Consider the following 22,099-nt stretch of genomic DNA (forward strand, 5'->3'; position numbering starts at 1 on the left):
AATAAAATTGTGGGGTCTGCGTTCACGCCTAGCCTCCATAGAATGGAAATAGGCACAAACTTTAATAAAGACTTTTCATATTTATCTGCGTAAGTATACTTTGATAATTATGTTTCAGTTTGAAGAAATATGGTATAATAAAATTATGGGGCGTTCGTTAGCGCCTGATCTCCATAGAATGGAAATATGTCACAAAGTTTAACAAGGTTTTTTAATATAGATCCACAAAATATTGTGATAAGTGTTTCAGTGTGAACAGGTATGGTATAACAAATTATGGGGTTTATCTATTTTATTTTTACTTTCATCATATTTTGATTTGGTTTTGATACCCCCAAATTCGAAGCTATCTCTTTACAACTCTTCCTTTTCATAAGCTATCATACTTTTATAAATTAGAGTCCATTTTCTGTAGGCTGTTTTTGAACCCAGTCAACGACGGGTACTTTTGCTAGTATATGTATACTTCAGAATAAAATTATCCAACAATCAACTGGTATGGAAACCTGTGATTATAAGATTTACAAAATATTATTAGCAGTAATATTCTATAAGTACTATCCCATCTAAATAAGAATTGTTCGATATACAAGATAGAGCAAATAAATCAAATTTTAGTTATTCAATGAATTTAAAAATTTATGACGTGAAATGTTTGAGTTTCAGATCAAAAGATTTTTATTATTCTATGTAACACGCGAGTCTATCACAACAAGACCGGACCCATTATATAAACAAAGGAAAATTGCTCAAGGAAAATGCCTAATCGGATCATTACATTGTGATGTGCATTACTCAAAATACAGTCTGGATCATTTTACCACACTGCTTTCAAAAACATTCACTTCGTATTTTACCATGCAATTTGGATGTTAACTTTTATATCCTTTTCTTTAACTTCCCTTACTCTATGACTTTTAATTACTCAATCAATTTTTAATTGTGATTTTCCATGTCTTACTGACTTTAACAAATAAGGTGTAAACCATTATAACTATTTGCTAATATTTTCTCCTCTGAAGAGATGGTAGACATCAAAATCCTATCTATAGGATAAGGAGTTAAAATATTTCTAACGTATTCTTTGTCTTACATAGAATAATAAAAATCTTTTGATCTGAAACTTAAACATTTCACGTCATAAATTTTTTAAATTCATTGAATGACTAAAAATTTGATATATGTGTGTGGGTATGTATGTATGTACGTGTGTGTGTGTGTATGTACGTGTGTGTGTGTGTGTGTGTATGTGTGTGTGTGTCCTTATTCTTCATCAGAAATAGTCAAATAATTCTGAAAGTTCTATCCTTAAAGATTATATGTCCAATGTTTTATGAACAACAAGCAAACCTTTATTTTTTGTATTTGTTTACGTTGTAAATTAATCCGACTTAACCTTGACTCTTTCCATGTTTATTTGCTTCTGTGAGCAAGGTTCTTAATCGATAAACACATCCGAGAGAAAGATTAGGCTTGATCTCTGAACATCACGTGACAGAAGAACCATAAGAGTGTGGTAATTATAGGAGCAACTGGACTCATGAAAAAAAAAAAGAAGATTTTCAAAATCTACCTGGCAATTATACCCGGTGAACCAAGTGCAAGAGAGATATAAACAATTTCTTTTGAAAGGGATGATAAATATCTTAAAAATATCTCTCGGTTGAAATATATGAGATAGCAGGTGAATGTTTGGCATCTGGTAGAATGCCCCATCTCCAGTTTTAACAAACTCATAAGAAAATTAAAATTACAGAGAAATATATATACATGGATATATACATACATACGTAAATATATATATATATATATATATATATATATATATATACATACATACGTAAATATATATATGTATATATATATATATATATATATATACATACATACATACGTAAATATATATATATATATATATATATATATATATATATATATATATATATATATATATATATATATATTCAAGCACGTCTGATTGAACACGGCATGTGGCATAACCTAAAGGGGATATCGATCATACCAGTTATCATAGGTGCCACAGGACTTATGAAGAAGAACCTGAAGTCCTACCTAACTAATATTCCTGGTGAACCAAGTGCAAAAGAGATTCAGACAATTGCACTTAAGGGAACAGCGAGGATACTAAAAAGAGCTCTCGGTTGGTTTCAATAAAAAAGCGGGGCAATGTTGGCAGCTGGTTTGGCTGCCCCATACCCGGCATTACAATCTTCAAAGGAAGAAAAATAAAAAAATAAAAAAAGAGAGTTATTCTTTTTCACAATCTTTCTGGATATCTTTTCCATTTGCCGAGCGGTCTTTTTAATTTCAGCAGGCATGTTATATTAAATGGCACCCAAAAGTTGTTGTTTTGCCATATTCTTTTCAAACGCTTTCTATCAGTGCATCCGATTATCATCAGGAGTGATTGTTGTAATTATACGAAGCCTCACGGGAAAAGAAAAAGAAAACAACAACCGTCCCTTTAAATGCTATTGTTTGTATTTTTCTTGCACTTGGTTCACCAGGTATATTCGCCAGATAGTTTTTGAAATTCTTTTTCATTAGCCCGGTTGTTCCTATAATAACTGGTATGATTGATACCTTCTTAAGATTCCAGTTTCTTTTCATGTCGTTCATAAGTTCTTGGTATTTTGTTATTTTCTCCCTCTCTGCTCTGTTAAGACCAGCACCATTAGGGACGCTTACTTCAACTAGGGTTGCTACTTTCTCCCTCTTGTCTCATGTCACTATGTCAGGCTTAATAGCCTCATTTTCTAGGTACGTAGCTGTAGGAATTTCGTAGTCATAGTGGATGGTGTATGACTTATTCCCAACTGTTGTTTCTGGTAAACATGTTCCCAAGATTTGCTACTACATTGTGTCACATTGTATAATAGCTGTCCCCTAACAGGATTTTACAACTGGATGTCAGGTGGCTCACACTCTCTACTTTTGTGTGGCAGAACCTGAACTTGTTGTTATTGCTGAGACCACTCATCTTTTTAAAAGCATTGGTCATCAAGCCTTGATTTTGGGCGGCCATTATCATTCTCCTCTGATCTTAGTGTAGAGGTCCTTTTTTAAAACCAATCTACAGAGCCTTCTTTATATATTCCTTTGATAGTTCATCTCGGAAATACTTTGCATGCTGTTGTTGGCCCATTCTTCCAGTTTTCCACAATAGAAGGTCTTAGTGTATTTTTGCCGACTCTTTTGGGTTATTTCCTTTGCTAGCTTGCTTTCTGTTTCTGTCTCATTTGTAAGACATTCTTGTGCAAAATGTTTCGCCAGTTTTGTGATGAAGGTAGTTCTACTGGCTTTGATTGAGGAACACACCAAAGTCAGCCCTCATATCATTGAATAGTGATAAAACAAATACTGTTGGAAATTAATAACGATATTGCATAGGCATGGCATTGTTTTTTTTTTTTTTTTGTTTTTTTTTGCGGAGGAACCTGAATACGAGGTCCTTCTGTAGATCTACAACATACTATGTGGGAAGCTGATTGAGGATCACACCTACTACTGATGAGACGATCACCAAAGTGACTCCTCATATCATTGAATAATGATAAAACAAATACTGTTGGAAATTAATAGTGATATTTAATAGGCATGGCATTGTTTTTTTTTATGGAGGAACCTGGATACGGGGCGGGGGGGGGCCGCTTTGAAGATCTGCAATATACTACTGCTACTGATGAGACGGTCACCAAAGTGTCCCTCCTCCCATATCATGTAACATAGTTTGTGTGAGCGTGTGGAAAGTATCAGCAGCAGCGAATGGCCGGCTAATGCTGGCGTGAGGTGGAGGGGAAACAGCCGGGGTAGAAGGAAATGGACACGTGAAGTTGCAGATGAGAATTGGCCGGCTGTGCCCGGAGTGCAGTGGGAAGAAGGAGAAACGTCTGTTTTTGAAGTGGTGCCGAAAGTAACGGTAATCAAAAACGTTTTGTAAAAAAAAAGAAAAAAAATACTGACCCCGGATTTTTATTTTTTTTTTTTTTATTTTTTTTTTTATTCACTTTTCACCCCAAACAAGGCAGAGTGACACTTTGAAGTAAGGGGCTACTATCGTGGGACATAAATTGCAGGGATATTATGAAGGGAGTTGAGTAGCAAGATGTCTGTTAGTGTTCACATTTCACTTGAACTTCTGCATGTCAGTACAGTTGGGAAAGCAGGATCCCGGAAGGGAGTTCCAAAGTCTAGCAGTTCTGGGGAAGAAACTATTGGAGTAGAAGGCTTTCTTACACCTAGGGATCTAATGTGTAGCGTGGAATTTAGCTGCTTGTCAGATTTGTCGGGAGTATTTACGTCGAGGGGGGGTACAAGAGCTTGTAGTTCATCAGAACATTCACCATTTAAATACTTGTAGAACAGGCAAAGGGATGCAGCATTTCATCGATGGGACAGAGGCTGAAGCTTAGATGACAGATAGCTTAGATATCAGGTTGGCGACTCTCTTTTGAACCCTATCCAGGAGGGAGAGACTAGTAGCACATGCACTAGCCCAAATGCGACCATAATACTCCATACATGAGCGAATGGTGGCCTTATAGAGGTATAGGATACTTTCAGGCATAAGTAGTTTTCTAGCACGGTAGAGAGAGCCTACCTTCTTCACAGCAGTCTTAGCAATGCTCTCAATGTATCTGTTCCAACTCATGTTCCCTGTGAACGTTAGGCTGCGGATGTGTGAGAGACACGAGATGAGTGGAGAAGAAGAGACAAAAAGAGACAGGGTTGGGTATAACGTATGAATGTCGTATGTTACTGAATTTTTGAGATGACGATTAATTATGCGTATTATTTGGATTCTTCGGACTATTGTTCACAATGTTTCAGTCGACGTAAGCCCCGACCATTTTCAGATGTAGTTGGTCAAACTTGGGAATCTTTCTTTCCAACTTATGAATCTGCACGAAATTTCGAACCAAATCTTTTATTTAATCCCCTGGGGGGAGGGGGGGGGAATGCTCTCGTTCCATCAGCCATGACTGGGTAGAAGTCCTAAGCAATCTGCAATTGTATTTTGAGTGTTGCACATACTGAAGATTGAACCAGCAACCTCCAGAAGAGTATAACTTTACACGTGAATGTTACCAAGTACTCTATCCACTATGCCACGGTGTGCAATATAAATAAAACTCAAGACGAGAACAGTAGTCGGAAGAATCCAAATAATACAGATGTCCTAATTTTATGGATTACATTTGGTCAAGATCAAAGTGTAGTATCTGTTCTTCAGATGCTGCACTTCATTTTCTTGTTCTCTTTCGGTGGAGGAGAAATCCTTCACGATTGAGACAATTTTTATTTTTGTACCTTTTCTCCACGTTAAAAAACGACCCTGGTGTCTAACTCTGTCCCGTGGGGAGGCATAGTAAATAGGTACATATTTCTTGGGTCTTGATTAGATGAAAGAAACCAATGATTAAAGATTTTGTCTACCTAAAACAACATTCATTGCTACTTTGAACAGTAGAACCGGACTTTGGTTCCAACTAATTAGGAAGAAGAAAACAAGATGCCAACCCAGCTGCCGTTCACATGTGGAGTCCAGATAAAGCCACTAGGAGAAATCATGGGAGAAGAACAGTTAACATTTGCTTACGTGACTGAATAAGTGCGCACCACTTAATAAGACCATATTTCTAAATTGTAGATAAGAAACATAGATAAGTAAAATCTGAATATATATCTATATATTTATTTATTTAAAACTGTACAGACGGTCAGAAAAACATTGGTACCGTCGGTTTCAAGCCTAACATAAGGGGGATTAGTTAATGGTAAATATTGTTAGGCTCTCGTCAGCCATATTGTTTTCTGTTTATCTTTCAATATGGCTGACGAGTGCCTAATATTATTTACCATTAACTGGTCCCCCTTATGTTAGACTTGAAACCGACGGTACCAATGTTTTTCTGATCTACTGTACAGTTTGAAATAAATAAATATTAAGCTCTTATATTGATTTTTTTTCTTTGTAATCGAGCACTTTGATGGAATTCTTTACCCAAAACAGTAAACAAATATATATATATATATATATATATATATATATATATATATATATATATATATATATATAAGTACTCTATCCACTATGCCACATATATATATATAGTAGCAAAAGTACCCGTCGTTGACTGGGTTCAAAAACAGCCTACAGAAAATGGACTCTGATTTATGAAAGTATGATACGTTATGAAAAGGAAGGGTTGTAAAGAGATAGCTTTGAATTTGGGGGTATCAAAACCAAAGCAAAATATGATGAAAGTAAAAATAAAATAGATAAACCCCATAATTTATTATACCATACCTGTTCACACTGAAACACTTATCACAGTATTCTGTGGATCTATATTAAAAAACCTTGTTAAACTTCGTGACATATTTTCATTCTATGGAGGTCAGGTGCGAACGAACACCCCATAATTTTATTATACTATATTTCTTCAAACTGAAACATAATTATCAAAGTATACTTACGCAGATAGATATGAAAAGTCTTTATTAAAGTTTTAGCCTATTTCCATTCTATGGAGGCCAGGCGCGAACGCAGACCCCACAATTTTATTATACACTCCCTATTTAAGTTAAAACATACTTATCAAAGTATTATTATGTACATTTTTAAAATATTTTTCATTTCCATACTTTATGGACCAGGCGCGTACGCAGACCCCACAATTTTAATGAATCATCATTATGCCAGATCAAACATACCCATTCCTGTGTCTCAATACATCTTCTATCATTATATGTGATCAGTTTTCTATAATAGTAAACCATATAGGAGCCTATTCGTGACCAGACACACACACAGTTTCAGCTTTATACACACACACACACACACACACACAAACACACACACACACACACACACACACACTGCAAGTCAGATTGTGTTTTTTTGTACTTATTTACTTATATAATCTATATAAATAAAAGAGTAGATGTATGTAAGTGAGTGTGTCTGTGTTTAAATATGTAACCGATAAACTACGGGTCACATGACACCAAAATCAATAAGAGATAGATACATGAAGGATGGTTTATAACGAGTAAATCTTTGTTTGGATGGATGAATAACGCATACAGAAATTGGCAATTTGAAATGCAAAATGTTTATTTCAACTTGCCGACATTTCTGAGTTTGCACATGCGTAAATTAATCATGGTTAAACTAGCTTAATTTTATAATTTTCTTATCTCCTTATCGGGTTAGTTCAAATGGTATTGAACGTGGCTCGAGTGATTAATGAGGGAACGCAGCTAGTTTTTTGGTTTCTAGCTGATGGTACCCAAGTCATTATTTAAAAGCTTTTAAAATCAGTACTATATATATATATATATATATATATATATATATATATATATATATATATATATATATATATATAAATAAAATGAACTCATTTTTTCGCGTCTGATTTTGACATTAATAGGATTAAAAATCAAGATATTTCATGCAAATATAATATGCACAAACTGCAGAACAATATCTGAGGTGTGTTATAGGCTTATTATTTCTCAAATTCCTCGATAATCTTAGATTTCTATACTTTTTCTGCTGAGAAGTCACGGCCAAAATCGGTTAAGATCAATGGAAGTGGTAAAATATTTTCTCTCTAATAAATTCCTCCTCTCCCTGCCACCACTTAACACCGTTTGGGGATCGTTCACAAGGAACAGTTGAGAAGAGAACACCGGTTTGGCTTCGTAGTTCTTTCATGTGAAGTTATTTAAAATCACTAAACTAAGCTGCAGTGCTCTGTGGCGTAGTGGTTAGCGTGCTGGACAATTCACATTATATTTTCACGTAGTCGTTTTTTTTTTGTTTTTTTTTTCCTAAACAACTGGAATGGATTTTTCTTGGTGGCCGAACTGTTAACGTTGCAGATGTTTTTTTTTTTTTTTTTTCACACTTTATTTTCCTACTTTTACTCATGACTCCAGGTTTGATCCTTCCTACTTACCTACCATAACATTTTTTAAAACTCCCCCCCCCCGTCCCGGAAACAAACACTCGGGCAACGCCGGGTACCCCCGCTAGTATATATATATATATATATATATATATATATATACATATATATATATATATACAAGCAAATATTTAATAAAACATGTTAAAAAAAAACACTTTGAAAAAAGAGTTAATTAGTATTATAAGCTCTATCTCCAATTTGGTTTTATCGAGCTTTTACATCTGGTTGAGATTACTTTACAAATATCAATTCTTTAATATTTATAATATACTTTAGTTTTACCATCTTGGATCATTTTGGTAAATTTAATTGTAATTTTTATTTTATTTTATTTTATATATATATATATATATATATATATATATATATATATATATATATATATATATATATATATATATATATATATATATATATATATATTTACAATCAGAAAGACTCGTTTTGATGTTTATAATTAAAAGTGGGAAATGAGAGAAAAAAAAAACAATAAAAAGAAAACTCATTCACTATTCTGAGTCATGCTCATTCGAACTATCACCAGAAGATCTTGGAGACTATTCACGTTCGCTTGAAGAATCCTTCTCTTTGCAAGCAGAAGAAATGTCTGTTAGGTTTGAACATTATCAGTCATTATATATATTATATAATGATATCATACGTATCATTATTTTAGATGCATCTCGTTTTTTTTTTTTTATCGCTATTTTTTTTTAAATGTATCATCTCGCATTTCACTCGATTTTATAAATAAATTTTAAAAATAAAAAAAAAAGAAAAAGGAAAAATGTAAATCCCTCTACCAGCTTGGGAAAAGTGAAGGCGAAACCGGTCAGCTAGTCTGGTCGCCCCCATTAAATTCTCTCTCTCTCTCTCTCTATCTCTCTCTCTCTCTCTCTCTCTCTCTTTTCCCACGTTTAATCATGAATACCAAACGAGTCTTCCTGTCATGATTGCAATAATGAAATTGGGTACCCCACATAAAATTATATATATATATATATATATATATATATATATATATATATATATATATATATATATATATATATTTGGCAGCCGTGTAAAAAGCATATTTTATTTTTCTTTTATTAATATTATTGGTATTATTGGAATTTTTCCTCTTTTCCTTGTACATATTTGTGAATTATTCCATGGATTTCGGCCTTTTGGATTATTTTGGACCATCTTCCAATGTGATTTCCTTGGATTTTACTTGTGCAAATGGAAATTCAATTAACTTTCTTGGAGTTATATTTTTGGATTTTACCGTCATTGGATTATTTACCTTTCACCAGACTATCCATTCACGTGTAATCATCTTTTTCTTCACCATATTCCTTCTGCTTCACTTTTTGCTATCAAGTAAGATCTTTGACTTACTTGCAGTTTCATCAAATACTTTTGTATGGAAAATCCGTTCCCGCATTTTGCTAATTTCTACCCTCTGATGAGAAGGAAAGTATTTCTTCGAAACTCAGCGGATTAAGGACTATCCACTTATCAAGCGTTTCCTTTTCAGATTAAATATGTTTTTAACTCTTTTTCAAAGTGTTTTTTAACATGTTTAACTGTGTGCTCTTATTATAAGCTCTATCTCCTATTTGGTTTAATCGAGCTTTTACATCTGGCTGAGATTACTGTATAAATATTAATTCTTTAATATTTATAATATACTTTAGTTTTACCAGCTTGGATCATTTTGGTAAATTTAATTGTAATATATATATATATATATATATATATATATATATATATATATATATATATATATATATATAAGTAGGTTGTAGTTTGCTTGAAGCATTGTTGAAGAAAATTATAAGGAAAAATTAAAAGCCAAGAACAATGCGAGATTTTTTTTTTATAGAGTAAAATTAAATGAAAACAAAAGAAATATATTTCTTTTTTTTTTGTTATTGTTTATTTTTTATTTTTCACACAAATTTTAACTCTAAACAACAGTAATTTTTTTTTTCTGTTGTATTCAATGGTGTTATAATCTCAATATATTTCAGACTTATTAGTCCTTTTTCAAGAGAAGACAGCGGGAGAGTGTTCAAAATTGGAAAAGCAGCCGAAGAGTTTGCCACGTGATACCGCGAAATATAGAACAAAAAATGACGTTAGGAGAACGTTAAAATAAATCAGTTGATGTTTGAAATACTTGTTGCGTTTGTGAATCAAGGGAGATTACTAATCAAGCAAGGTTTTTTTTTTGTTTTTTTTTTAATTATTGTTTTTCTTATGTTTTAAACTTATATTATAAAAGCGGAGCTCAATTCCAGTCTATTGTTTAGTGTGGGAGTATTTTTTGAAATAATTAAAGATTCGAGGATACGAAGTTGACCTACGTTTCTTGAAGAAGCAAGAATGTTGATGTGAAAATCTGGTTCTGAATTAATGCAAGTGCGAATATGTTTATAGAACGACGAGGCAGTAGTGTTTAAGTGCTCTTTAATGCGGTGATGAAGCAATCTGGTAGTGCTTCCGATGTAAGATGCACTGCATTTAGCGCATTGTAGGTCGTAAACAACGTGGTTCTTAAAGCATAAACCTGTGTGTGATATTGGGCAATTAGAGAGTGAACAAGGGGAAGGTGTATGCGATGGATGTTTTCGGTTGAGCTGTTGTCTTAAAGTAGATCCAGTGTGGATGAATTGAATGTTGAGTCCCTCGCTGCGGATGGCTTTTCGGATTGAAGATGAGATTTTGTCACTGAGGAAGGGTAGTTTTAGAAAACAATTGTTAGAGAAGGGTCGGGTGTTGCGTTTTTTCTTTTTAAGTGAGGATAGGATCGTATTAGGGTAGCCGTTTAGTGAGAGGGTCTGTAGGAAATTGTTAGTGTGTGTATGTTTGTCGGAGATGTTAGTGCATTTGTCTTGTATGCGTGAGATTTCGGCATGTGCGTAGTTTAGTTTGTCCTTGAGAGGTAGTGCAGATTTGAAATGTACGAAGAGGCGTTTGCTGGCGGGTTTTCTGTAGAATTCAGTGCATATGGCACCATTTTTTTTTTATTTGTATTTTAAAATCAAGTAGAGAAAGAGATTCAGAAGAGTCTGGGTGTTCTATAGTAAATTTTAAGTTTGGGTCGGCGTTATTGAATTTGTGGAAAATGTTAATAGCTTCTTCGCGGGAGTATGTGATAATCTTCGGCTGCTTTTCCAATTTTGAACACTCTCCCGCTGTCTTCTCTTGAAAAAGGACTAATAAGTCTGAAATATATTGAGATTATAACACCATTGAATACAACAGAAAAAAAAAAATTACTGTTGTTTAGAGTTAAAATTTGTGTGAAAAAGAAAAAACAAACAACAACAAAAAAAAAGAAATATATTTCTTTTGTTTTCATTTAATTTTACTCTATAAAAAAAAAAAATCTCGCATTGTTCTTGGCTTTTAATTTTTCCTTATATATATATATATATATGAGAGAGAGAGAGAGAGAGAGAATTGGCTCTGTAATAATAAATACGAAATCTGTATAAATTAAAATATAATTAAACGTATTTTACGTTTATATATATATAGTCATCCACAGACAAACTGTTTTGCTGTATCACAGCTCTTCAGTGCGGCTAGACTAGCAACTAGCTCAAGCCAGAATTGAAACTTGACCGCATAGGTGACAGTTAGCGCTTCTAATCATTACGCTATTTGGCTGCTGCTAAGATGGGTATGCGAAATTACAATGTTTACATTGTCCAAACGCCTAAGCTCAATTTGCTTACACCAAGAAAATTTTTTATAAGCTAGTGGCATTTTAATTTTGCTCCTCCAATACGCTCAACCTAAGATAGAGAGTATATATATATAATATATATATATAATAGAACAACAAGAGTATGAAATGAAGACACAAAACTATATATTGGTAGATATAGAATGGATCATTTATTGAATAATGGAATACAGGCAAAATTTGGGGGATAGAAGGGACTCTTTATGCCAGTCCCTTCTATCCCCCAAATTTTTCCTGTATTCCATTATTTAATAAATGATCCATTCTATATCTACCAATATATAGTTTTGTGTCTTTATTTCATACTCTTGTTGTCCTATTATATAAGCTCCAATAATTATTGTTGAGCTTGGCATTATCCGGATAAGTCACCTTTTGTAGAATTGAACTTTCTCTTTTCCTTTTAAATTAAGCTGTATATATATATATATATATATATATATATATATATATATATATATATATATATATATACACACACACACACACACTTCAGAATAATGTAATGCAATAGATATACTGGTATGGAAATCCAGTGATTATCGATCTTACAAAATATTATTGACTGAAATATTTTATAATGATAATCCCAGCTAAATAAAAATTGCTCAATATACCAGATAGAGCAAATAAATCATAATTTAGTCATTTAACTTTTAAGATGTGAAACGGTTAAATTTCAAATCTAGAATTTTTATTATATGCAAGACAAAGGACAAAGAATACATTTCAATAAGTATTGAACTCATTGAAATGTATTCTTTGTCTTTGCATATAATAAAAATTCTAGATCTGAAATTTAACCATTTCACATCATAAAGTTTAAATTACTAAATTATGGTGTGTGTGTGTGTGTGTGTGTGTGTGTGTGTGTGTGTGTGTGTGTGTATGTATGTAAATTAGGTAAAATGCAACTTCATATTTTTAGATGTATCCCTGCCTCTCCATCAAAGGCTTTGTCTATCGTTCTATAGCATTTCAGTTTTATATCGTTCTGTCAATCTGTCCATCAAATTAAAAACAAAATTAATTAGCATTTTCTTTGGTCTGTCGTACTTAAGTTTTGAAATAAGCTTTTATTTGATCTATCATGCTGAAGTTTCAAGTAGCATTTTTTTTTTGGTCTGTCATACGTAAAGTTTGAAATACCCTTTTCTTTGCTTTATCACACTTAAGTATGAAGTACCCTTTTTCTTTGATCCGTCTGCCGGACAATCTTCCAACTGCAGTACAATTGCACCTTTGTAAATATGTATTATCTTTTTGTCTTAATATATTTGTTTTACCTTTACTTTCTGCGTTCGTGTTGTTATTGATACAGACACAACAATTATTTTGTCATGCTTAAGTTTTGAAATAGCTTTTTATTTTGTCTGTATACGTTCGTTTTGCATACGGTATAATCATATTGGCACACAGGTTCCCGCTGGATCACCAAAGTTACGCAATGTTGAACCTGGTGAGTACTAAATGGGTGACCATTTGGGACTTCCAGGTGCTGTATGTGCTCTCCGCTTATCTCGGTATTGTTTCCAGTCGTTCTGTGGTTGGATATTGCGCAACCTTTGCCTCACAATTACATGCGCAGCTGCCCCACCAGGTAGTATTCTTTGTCTTTCAAGACTGAACCGAAGCATCGATACATTCATTTTGGCTAGTATGAAATACTATTTTCGTTGGTCTGTAATATTTAGGTTTGAAATAGCATTTTCTTTTCTTTTTCATGTTTAAGTTTAGAATAGAATTTTCTTTGGTTGGTTGGTTGTTTTTGTTTGACGGCATATCAACCCTTTTCAGGTTATTTAATGCCAAATTCAGTGATTTTGGAGAAATTTTTTTAATAGAATATATTCGTTTTTTTTTTTCAAGTCAGTTTCTATTTAACCCATAGTTGGGACCCTAACAGGTACTACCAGTCCGGGTCAGAATGAACTTGGGAGCAATGGCAATTAAAGGGTGGCTCCACACATAGTTTAAGGTCATATCCAGGACCCATTTTCTTTGGTCTGTCGTGAAATAGCATCTGTCGTTTGAAATAGCATTTTCTTCTGTCTGTCATGCTTAAGTGTTTGCCCTTGTGTTTGTCTCTGAAAGAAAAGGCTGAAAGAAAGAGAAAGACGCTTTGTTTATTTTATACGATTCTCTGATTGGCTGAAAGAACTACTGTTTGAAAATTTTGTCTAATCAAAAGTCGATACATAAATACAATATTTACTGCGCTGCTGTTTCCAACATTACTACTTGTGTTCGACTTGCTTTTCTTTAAATTTAATATTGACTTTTTTTCTTTTTGATTTTCTTATTATTTTGTTCTAGATGGGGATGGGGCATCCTACTGTATGCCAGGTATTCACCCACTATCTCCTATATTCAATCCGAGAGGTCTCTTTTTAAGATGCTAGCTGTCCCTTTAAGTGCAATTGCTTGTATCTTTCTAGCACTTGGTTTACCGGGTATATTTGCCAGGTAGTTTTTTGAAATTCTTTTTCACTAGATGGACCTGTAGAAATTCCACAGGGGACTCATTCATATGTAATATATTGATGTTGGCATTCTGTGGATGTTCAGTGTAAATGGAGATGTCCTGATATTATTGTACCTCTTTTGTTAAAACTCCAATAATATCTATCTAAGCTAACAGGGATACCCAGCGTAGCCCGATCATAAAATACACTTAAATATGATATTTTAATTTATGCAGATTCTGTATATATTATTATAGAGTTAATGTTCTATGGATTTTTATATATTATAAAGTTGGAATTTCAAAAATAAAAAATATATATCTATATGATTTGAGTGCATTAGCTTAAATCGAAACCGAAACCAAAACTTATGGAAAAAAAAATACATGTAAATATATATATAATTTGAGTTCCTTCAGCTATAATCAAAATCGAAACCAAAACTTATGGAAAAAAAATGCATGTAAATATATATATAATTTGAGTTCCTTCAGCTATAATCAAAATCGAAACCAAAACTTGGAAAAATTATTTATAAAAATATAGATGACTTGAGTGGCATCAGCTATAATCGAAACCGAAACAAAAAATTATGAAGAATTCTTGGTAAAATTATTTATTACAAGAACTGGAAGGGCATAACAATTAAACGAAAGTCACTAGGAAAAAAAAAAAAAAGATGTAAGGGCGACACACAAAATAAATAACACACACGCTATTTTATTAATATATAGACGAGCCCGGTTGCTTCTATGATTACAAGAATGATGACGATCTTCCTAAAATTCCAGTTTCTTTTCATGTCATATTAGTATTTCGTTATCTTTTTTATCAATACAAATGAATAATAAAATACATGCTAAAGTTTTACACTACCCCGAAAAATAAACTGCTTAAAACCTGCTAATTTATCCGTGAATTCACTTGCGATTTTCTGAATTAATTTTTAAACATTTTAATTATATTTTTGGAGTAATTCTCGTAAGAGTAAGCATTATAAATGGAGTAAATATTCATAGGCACATGTTGGCCTTCGGGCCAGGATCAAAGTTTGACCTGTGTGAGAAATTTTCCATGTACAACCGCCGTATTGTTTTTGGCCGCCTACATGCTTTGTAAGCTGGTCTGTCATTGGTTTGATTTGAATGCGCCAAATTTTGTCTTGGCACCAATTTGTATTCATGTATTATTTTTCAGTCTGAGAATGGACACAGGAACCAGCAGACTCACAACAGCGGCGCTCTGTCTAGAGTGCCAGGATTTTACCTTCTTTGACACCAAACAGTGGGTGAACGAAGAATATTTCTCTAAATACAGAAACAACATAATTGCTGAACTTATTCTACTGTGTTCGGCATGATATATTTGATTATAGTAATTTATTTCTATTTCTTCCAGAGACAACGAGATCCAAGAATATGCCGTATTGGGCGCCAATATTCACACTGTGTTCACCATGTACAACATGGATCCTTCTAAAAGGAAACCCGAACTAACATTCCCACAGAGGAATCAAACTAAAGGCTCCATGCGTATGGATAGCAAATGCAGCCACTGTTTTTGCAAAGGACTTACCGTGACCAAAGAACTTTCATTTCTGATACATTGTGAATAAAATTTGAGTTTTAAATGTATGACTTTGTTTGTGGAATTTCATTTGCTATCTGCAGGGAGGAAATTGGGCGTGTGGGGAAAGAAATTTCTTACACCTGTCTAGCACGTACCCCTCCTCCTCCATTTAGAGGCTGCCTGCGAAACACTGGTTCCTTTACAAAACTGAGTGAAACGAGCCGTCTAGCATTTCAGACGGAGTTGGGAGGGTCTTAGTAACCGCATTTTTATTTATTTTCCCCCCCCACCCTCGACACAAATGAACTTTTTATTAATATTGTTATCTTTTTTGCATTTTTTGTATGAATAAAAATGTTTTAAAATTGGGTTTAAGTAGGACCCCCCACACACACACACACACACAAATACACATTTAAAAAGGTAATTATGGTAAAAGATGCTGGCCAAGAGAGAAATCCTTTTAAGTTTTCAACAGAGACGAGATGGATCAACTAACTAACCAACCAACCAACCAACCATATCATCCCCACCCCTTCTTTTTGCGTTAGCCTTTTGCATAAATTTTTTGTTCATTTTCCCTTTTAGTATTTCTGTTTTCTAGTGAATAAAAAATTTAATATCTCAAAGTGTAGTATCTGTTCTGACGCCACACTTCACTTTTTTCACCTCACTTTCTTGGTCACAGTTAGTGGAATCAAAATCCTTTTTTTATTTTTATTACAAATCAGAGTGCCCCTTTTGGGGGAGCTGGTTTCATCCACCACATTAAAAACCGATCTTGTGTTTAACTGCCCTCGTGGCGAGGCAAGTAAAAAAAAAAAAAAATTCATATATCTAAACAACATTTTTATTGTTCAAGAAAATGAATTTAATGCAAGACTGAACTTCCCACACTAAACAACACATTCGACTGTCTGAAAATTGCATAATATCGTTTTATGCGCAAAAAAAAAAGAAAAGAAAAAGTAATTTAACCTCGGTAAATTTGTAGATGAACACCCTCAGTTAAATTACCTATTCTCACCTTCTCAATCAAATTCTACATTTTTTTAGGCGAAACTTGGCAGATATAAAAAAAAAACACACACACAAACAAGAAAAAAATAGTTTAGAATTCAGAATGGGGGATCAGTTTTGCATATTAATTTAACATAAAATTACCGTCCATTTTCTGGCCATTTTCGAACCAGGTATCGTTTTAGAGTAGTTAAGCAGAATTTTTGTTTAACCCTATTACTAACTCTAAGTCAGTGTGGCAATCTCCCCCTCACAGTACTAGGATACTTTTGAACTTTCTCATCTGGACCAATTTCGTTTCAGTTAAATTATGTTTCCTCTATTATCTTTTACTGCAATGTTAGCTTATTTTCTTTACCCTAAAAAATAAAACCATAATGATACAGATGGCAAATATAAAAACAAAAACAAAAAACAAACAAAAACAAAAAAAAAATTAGTTTAGAATTTGGAGTGGGGGATCAGTTTTGCATATTAGATTAACATAAAATTGCATATTAATTTTACATAAAATATACCCTATAAAAATAAACCCATAATGAGAAAGATGTTTTTTTTTTTTTGTATATTTGTATATTAAACAATCTCAGCTGAATCAGTTAAATTGCCTCTTCTCATCCCTCTAATGAGATTCTACTTTTTTAGGCGATTACCCTAAAAAACTTGGCAGATAAAACCGGTGTTTAAATTCTAAACTAATTTTAAATTCTAAACTAAGTTTTTTCTTGTTTTTGTTTGTGCTTTTTTTTTTTTTTTTTATATCTGCCAAGTTTTTCAGAGTGTTCACACATAATCGCCTACAAAGGTAGAATTTGATTTGGGTGGGGTTGAAAAAGTAATTTAACTGATGTTGTCCATCTACAAGTTTATCCACGTTAAATTTCTTTTTTTTTTTTTTTCTTTTTTTCGCGCATAAAACGATATCATGTAATGTTCAGACTGTCGCATGTATTGTTTGGTGTTGAAAGTTCAGTCTTGCATTAAAATCATTTTCTTGAACAATAAAAAATTTCTTTAAACATATGAATATTTTTTCTATTTATAAAGTTTAGAATATATTTTTTTTTCTATTTATAAAGTGTAACAGAGTGCGCACGCATGCAAGCCGTGTGTGAGGTGACGTCACCGCAAAGAAGAACGAAAAGGATTATAAAAAGAAAAATGTGTGTGTAGACAAAGGATTACGTTAGAGATTGCTGCAATATTTTTGAGCTAATGAGGGGGGTATGGTGCCTGATAGTCGGGAGATTCTATTTATAAAAGGGGGTATATATTTAATTGCTGCCCACATCAGCAATATGTGGCACAAGGCCGGAAAGTGGGAACCCCGCAGGCTCCCCTAAAGAAGGGGCACTCCTGCAATTTTAAAAATTGCCTGAGTAACCCCGTCGGCATTCCCCAGTTGGGGCGCCTCAGGCAGCAAGCAATAAACTTGCCCCACCGGAAAGCCCGGTGGCAAGGCCTGGGAGGGTGGACCTCCTAGGTATTGCCCAGGCGGCGTACCTCAGTCACAGGTGCTGGGCCGGTTCCCGGCCCCTTACCTGTTGGGCTGAGTGTCAAGTGACGAATCCTTGACGTGTACTACCCTGTCTCCCTGCAGCCGAAGCCGTAGGAGACCTTCCCCATCAGACGGATAATGGGCGTATGGTGCCTGATAGTCGGGAGATTCTATTTATAAACGATGCTGCTAGGAACTGACGAATCAAATTAATTCACGTTCTTCTACCAACCAATCAGAAACCAGAATTGCTCCATAAAAAAAATTAAACCTTTTCTCTTGCAACCTCGCATGTGTTTTCTTCGTGTCAACCCAGGAAGAATCTTTGGCTCCGTGGCTTCCAATTCAAGAACTGTCTACTGAGAACCAGTCACCTCCAGGAATTGTATAGAACAACTAACCATCGGAAGAGCTTTTCTTTGAAACTTCTAGGAATAAGGAAACTTTTCACCTTTATTTTGTATTCCTTGTCTTGAATAAAATATTGTAAATTTAATTCTATAATATTTTGACCTTTTCTACTATGCAAGTGAAATTGTGTGTGTGTGTGTGTGTGTGTGTGTGTGTGTGTGTGTGTGTGTGTGTGCATTTCCCTACCAAACTGTCATTTTTCAGTCTCCAGACTCGATATTTGACATAAGGAGTATTGAGATTTGAGAAAATCTTTTTAATCGGTTTTCAACCAGAAATTTGGATGTCAAGGGGTCAGAGTTCAAGATTTGACCTTTGAAAACTCTACCAAACTTCTCGGCCAATTTTGGATATAAACACTTGAAATTTTAGACGTAGGTTATTTGGACATGAATCAAACTTTTTAATTTGATTTGATCCCAAAACAATAAATGTTAAGACGTCAAAATCGGAGTCAAATTTTAAAAAAATTGACCTCTGCGGTCGCTACCAAATTACTTAGTCAATTTTTGGTCTAAACATTTAAAATTTGCCATAAAGTATATTCAGACATAGGGCAAGCTTTTTAATTGGTTTTTAGTTGAAAATTTGGCTGCCAAAGGGTCAAAGTTAAAAAAAATTGACCTTTGCGGTCTCTAGCAAACTATTCAGCCAATTTTTCGTCTAAACATTTGAAATTTTACATAAAGGGTATTCAAACATGCAGCAAGCTTTTCAGTCAGTTTTGGGGCGAAAATTAGGCAGACAAGAGGTCAAAGTTGAAAAAGTTATCGACGCAATTAAACCAACATATCGGCGGAAGTTATATCTTGATGTTGTTAGCGATTTAAGTGCGGGTTTTGCAAAGGGTTTTGTTTGAGAATGGGTATTAGTGATGCGCAGAGAGTTGGTGTGAGGGCCAGTATTTTTTTTTTATTATCTTTTTAAGATGAATTTAACTGAATTAATACCTCATGTAGGCAGCCATTTTGGTTTTAGTCTGACGATAAATTGCAAGTAATGTATAACAGTCGCGACCACGCAAGAAAAAAAATTGTTTGGACATTATAAAATAGTTTTAGTTTGTTGTCTTTGTTATCTATAATATAAGTCTCACCTGTCTGTTTAAATGTATGTATGTATGCTTGCCTAAAACTTTCGACAGAGGCGACGGATTTTCATGAGATCGGTATCGTTTTGAAGCTCAACCCTTTGGACAAAAGATATCCAAAAATTGGCTAAAAAGAAGGAGTCAATTCTTTCGCCGATATTTTCAAAATTTATCCCCTCTTTTCCACTGACTAACCTTAATTTAAACCTTCACCACTTTCGGTTTGGCGATGGACACAACAGCAAAGACGTCACGTTTTTTTTATGTTCTTTTCCTCCTTCGTGGTATGGGTTCGAGCCTGCCTGCCTACTACAACTTTTTTTTTTTTTTGCTCAGCACACACTTCCAAACTCCCATGCAACGCCGAACACCCAGGCTAGTATATTACTAAATGAGGAATCGCTTCCATTAAAAATTCAGTTAGTATTATACATCTAAAATTGAGAAAATCACGCTTGAAATTAAAGCAGGATGGCAACCGAATTTAACCTGGTGTCGTGTGATATTGCTTATCCACGTGATGTTGACACTTTTCAAGCATGTTTTTTCTCAATTTTAGGTGCATAATACTAACTAGATGTTTTTTTTATGGAAATGATTCATCATTTAGCAATGTGAATATAATAAAAATAACAACATGAAATTATTTTTAATGTTCAAACGGACTTTTTCTCACATTTTTCTGTAGCCGCGACCTTTATACATTACCAATCATGCGAATATCGGAAATAAATTTTGAAAAACAACAAGGAACAAATTTACACTTTCAGCACATTGTAAGTATACAGATCGGTAGATAATTATATTGTACTGAGTTTACTCATCATTCGCACCCCCCTCTCATTGAATATTTTAAAAAATATAAAAAGAAAAAAGCTAATATGATGTTATTGGCGGAAAAAAGATAGGGGGAGATAGTTTTGAAAGCCGATTTATCAGAAATGTTTTGCAGGTTTTTGACTACTTTTTGATTGTATTTGAAAGATTAAAGCCTAAAGTTAATTTCCAAAAGAAAAAAAATATTTGTACACTTCAATAAAAAAAAAAAAAAAAGTTATAATGAAAAATGTTTTCATGGTGATATTCGAAAACTGACAAATTCAGCTAAATTTTGAAGTTAAATAAATACATTGTAAAAATCCCTTGAAGATAAATAGCAGTTTTCTAAGATATTGAATTAAATAATAATAATAATAATAATAATAATAATAATAATAATAATAATAATAACCCATCTTATGTGTACAAAGAAGAAAAAACTTAAATAGTCTCCAAAAGCGAAAGATTCTGGCTTCCTACAAGCAAAAACAAGCAAAGTTGTCTAAGAATGCGGTTCTATGGTGGCTCAAAATGTCAGAAAGTCAAAAGGCAGTCTGAAAATGACGTCAGATAGTTGGAGGGAGGTAGGGAGTGCTGGTTTTCTTCTTTTTTTTTCCAGCCGTGCATCCGTACATTCCTATCGTGAACGTTTGTATAATTTTTACCATTTTTTAATTGAATTATTTTTCTGTGTTCCTGCATTTCAGCTAAAAAACTATTTTTCAAGATTATATAAAAAATTATGTTACGCTGAAAGTTACACGTTCATTCAAGCAATGGATAATATTACACATAAAAATTACGCGAAACATGTTATCCCCCCACCAAAAAAAAAGAGACAATTTTGCAATTATAATTGTTTTGTGTAAAAATATTAAATAAACAATGCTTAATTCAATGACAATATCAGTAGTTCGAGAAATTAATTTTCCTTCGAGTTATATCGATTTCGTTAACACGGACTTTCGGGGCTTTTTTTTTTCGTAATGTTCCGGAAAAAAATAATTTTTCCTTTTTTATTGTTACAATTTACGATGCCTTATTTTCATTAAAAAAAAAGCAAAAATAAATTCATTCATTTTTTTACTACTGAAAACCATACCTTCAGTAAATGTATTTTGTTTAAACAAAATACAGTTCCACTAAGATTCAAATAAAAATAATGTGTTCATTTTATTCCGTGATCATTATTTGATAAATACTGAAAATTTCATTAAAATTGGTTAATTTCCTGATTTTTGGGGAATTTTTAAGTAAAGGGCGGGCTTAAAATGTTTATATTTGAAGAGTACTGAGCGTCGACTATTCATTTTGCACGTACCTATGTGATGTTATAAGCAGGAGGACGAGAGTATCTTTTTTTTTTTACATGGAAGTCTCCACTTATCAAGGCTCGGAGGCCACCCAGGGATGAGGGTTATTGCGTGCACAGTAATCAATGGGACAATATCGTAGTAATCGTTAATGGAGATCTGATAAAGT

This window comes from Euprymna scolopes, chromosome 31 (genome assembly GCF_053919585.1).
Source record: "Euprymna scolopes isolate OS-2025 chromosome 31, ASM5391958v1, whole genome shotgun sequence".
NCBI classification, from domain to species: Eukaryota; Metazoa; Mollusca; class Cephalopoda; order Sepiida; family Sepiolidae; genus Euprymna; species Euprymna scolopes.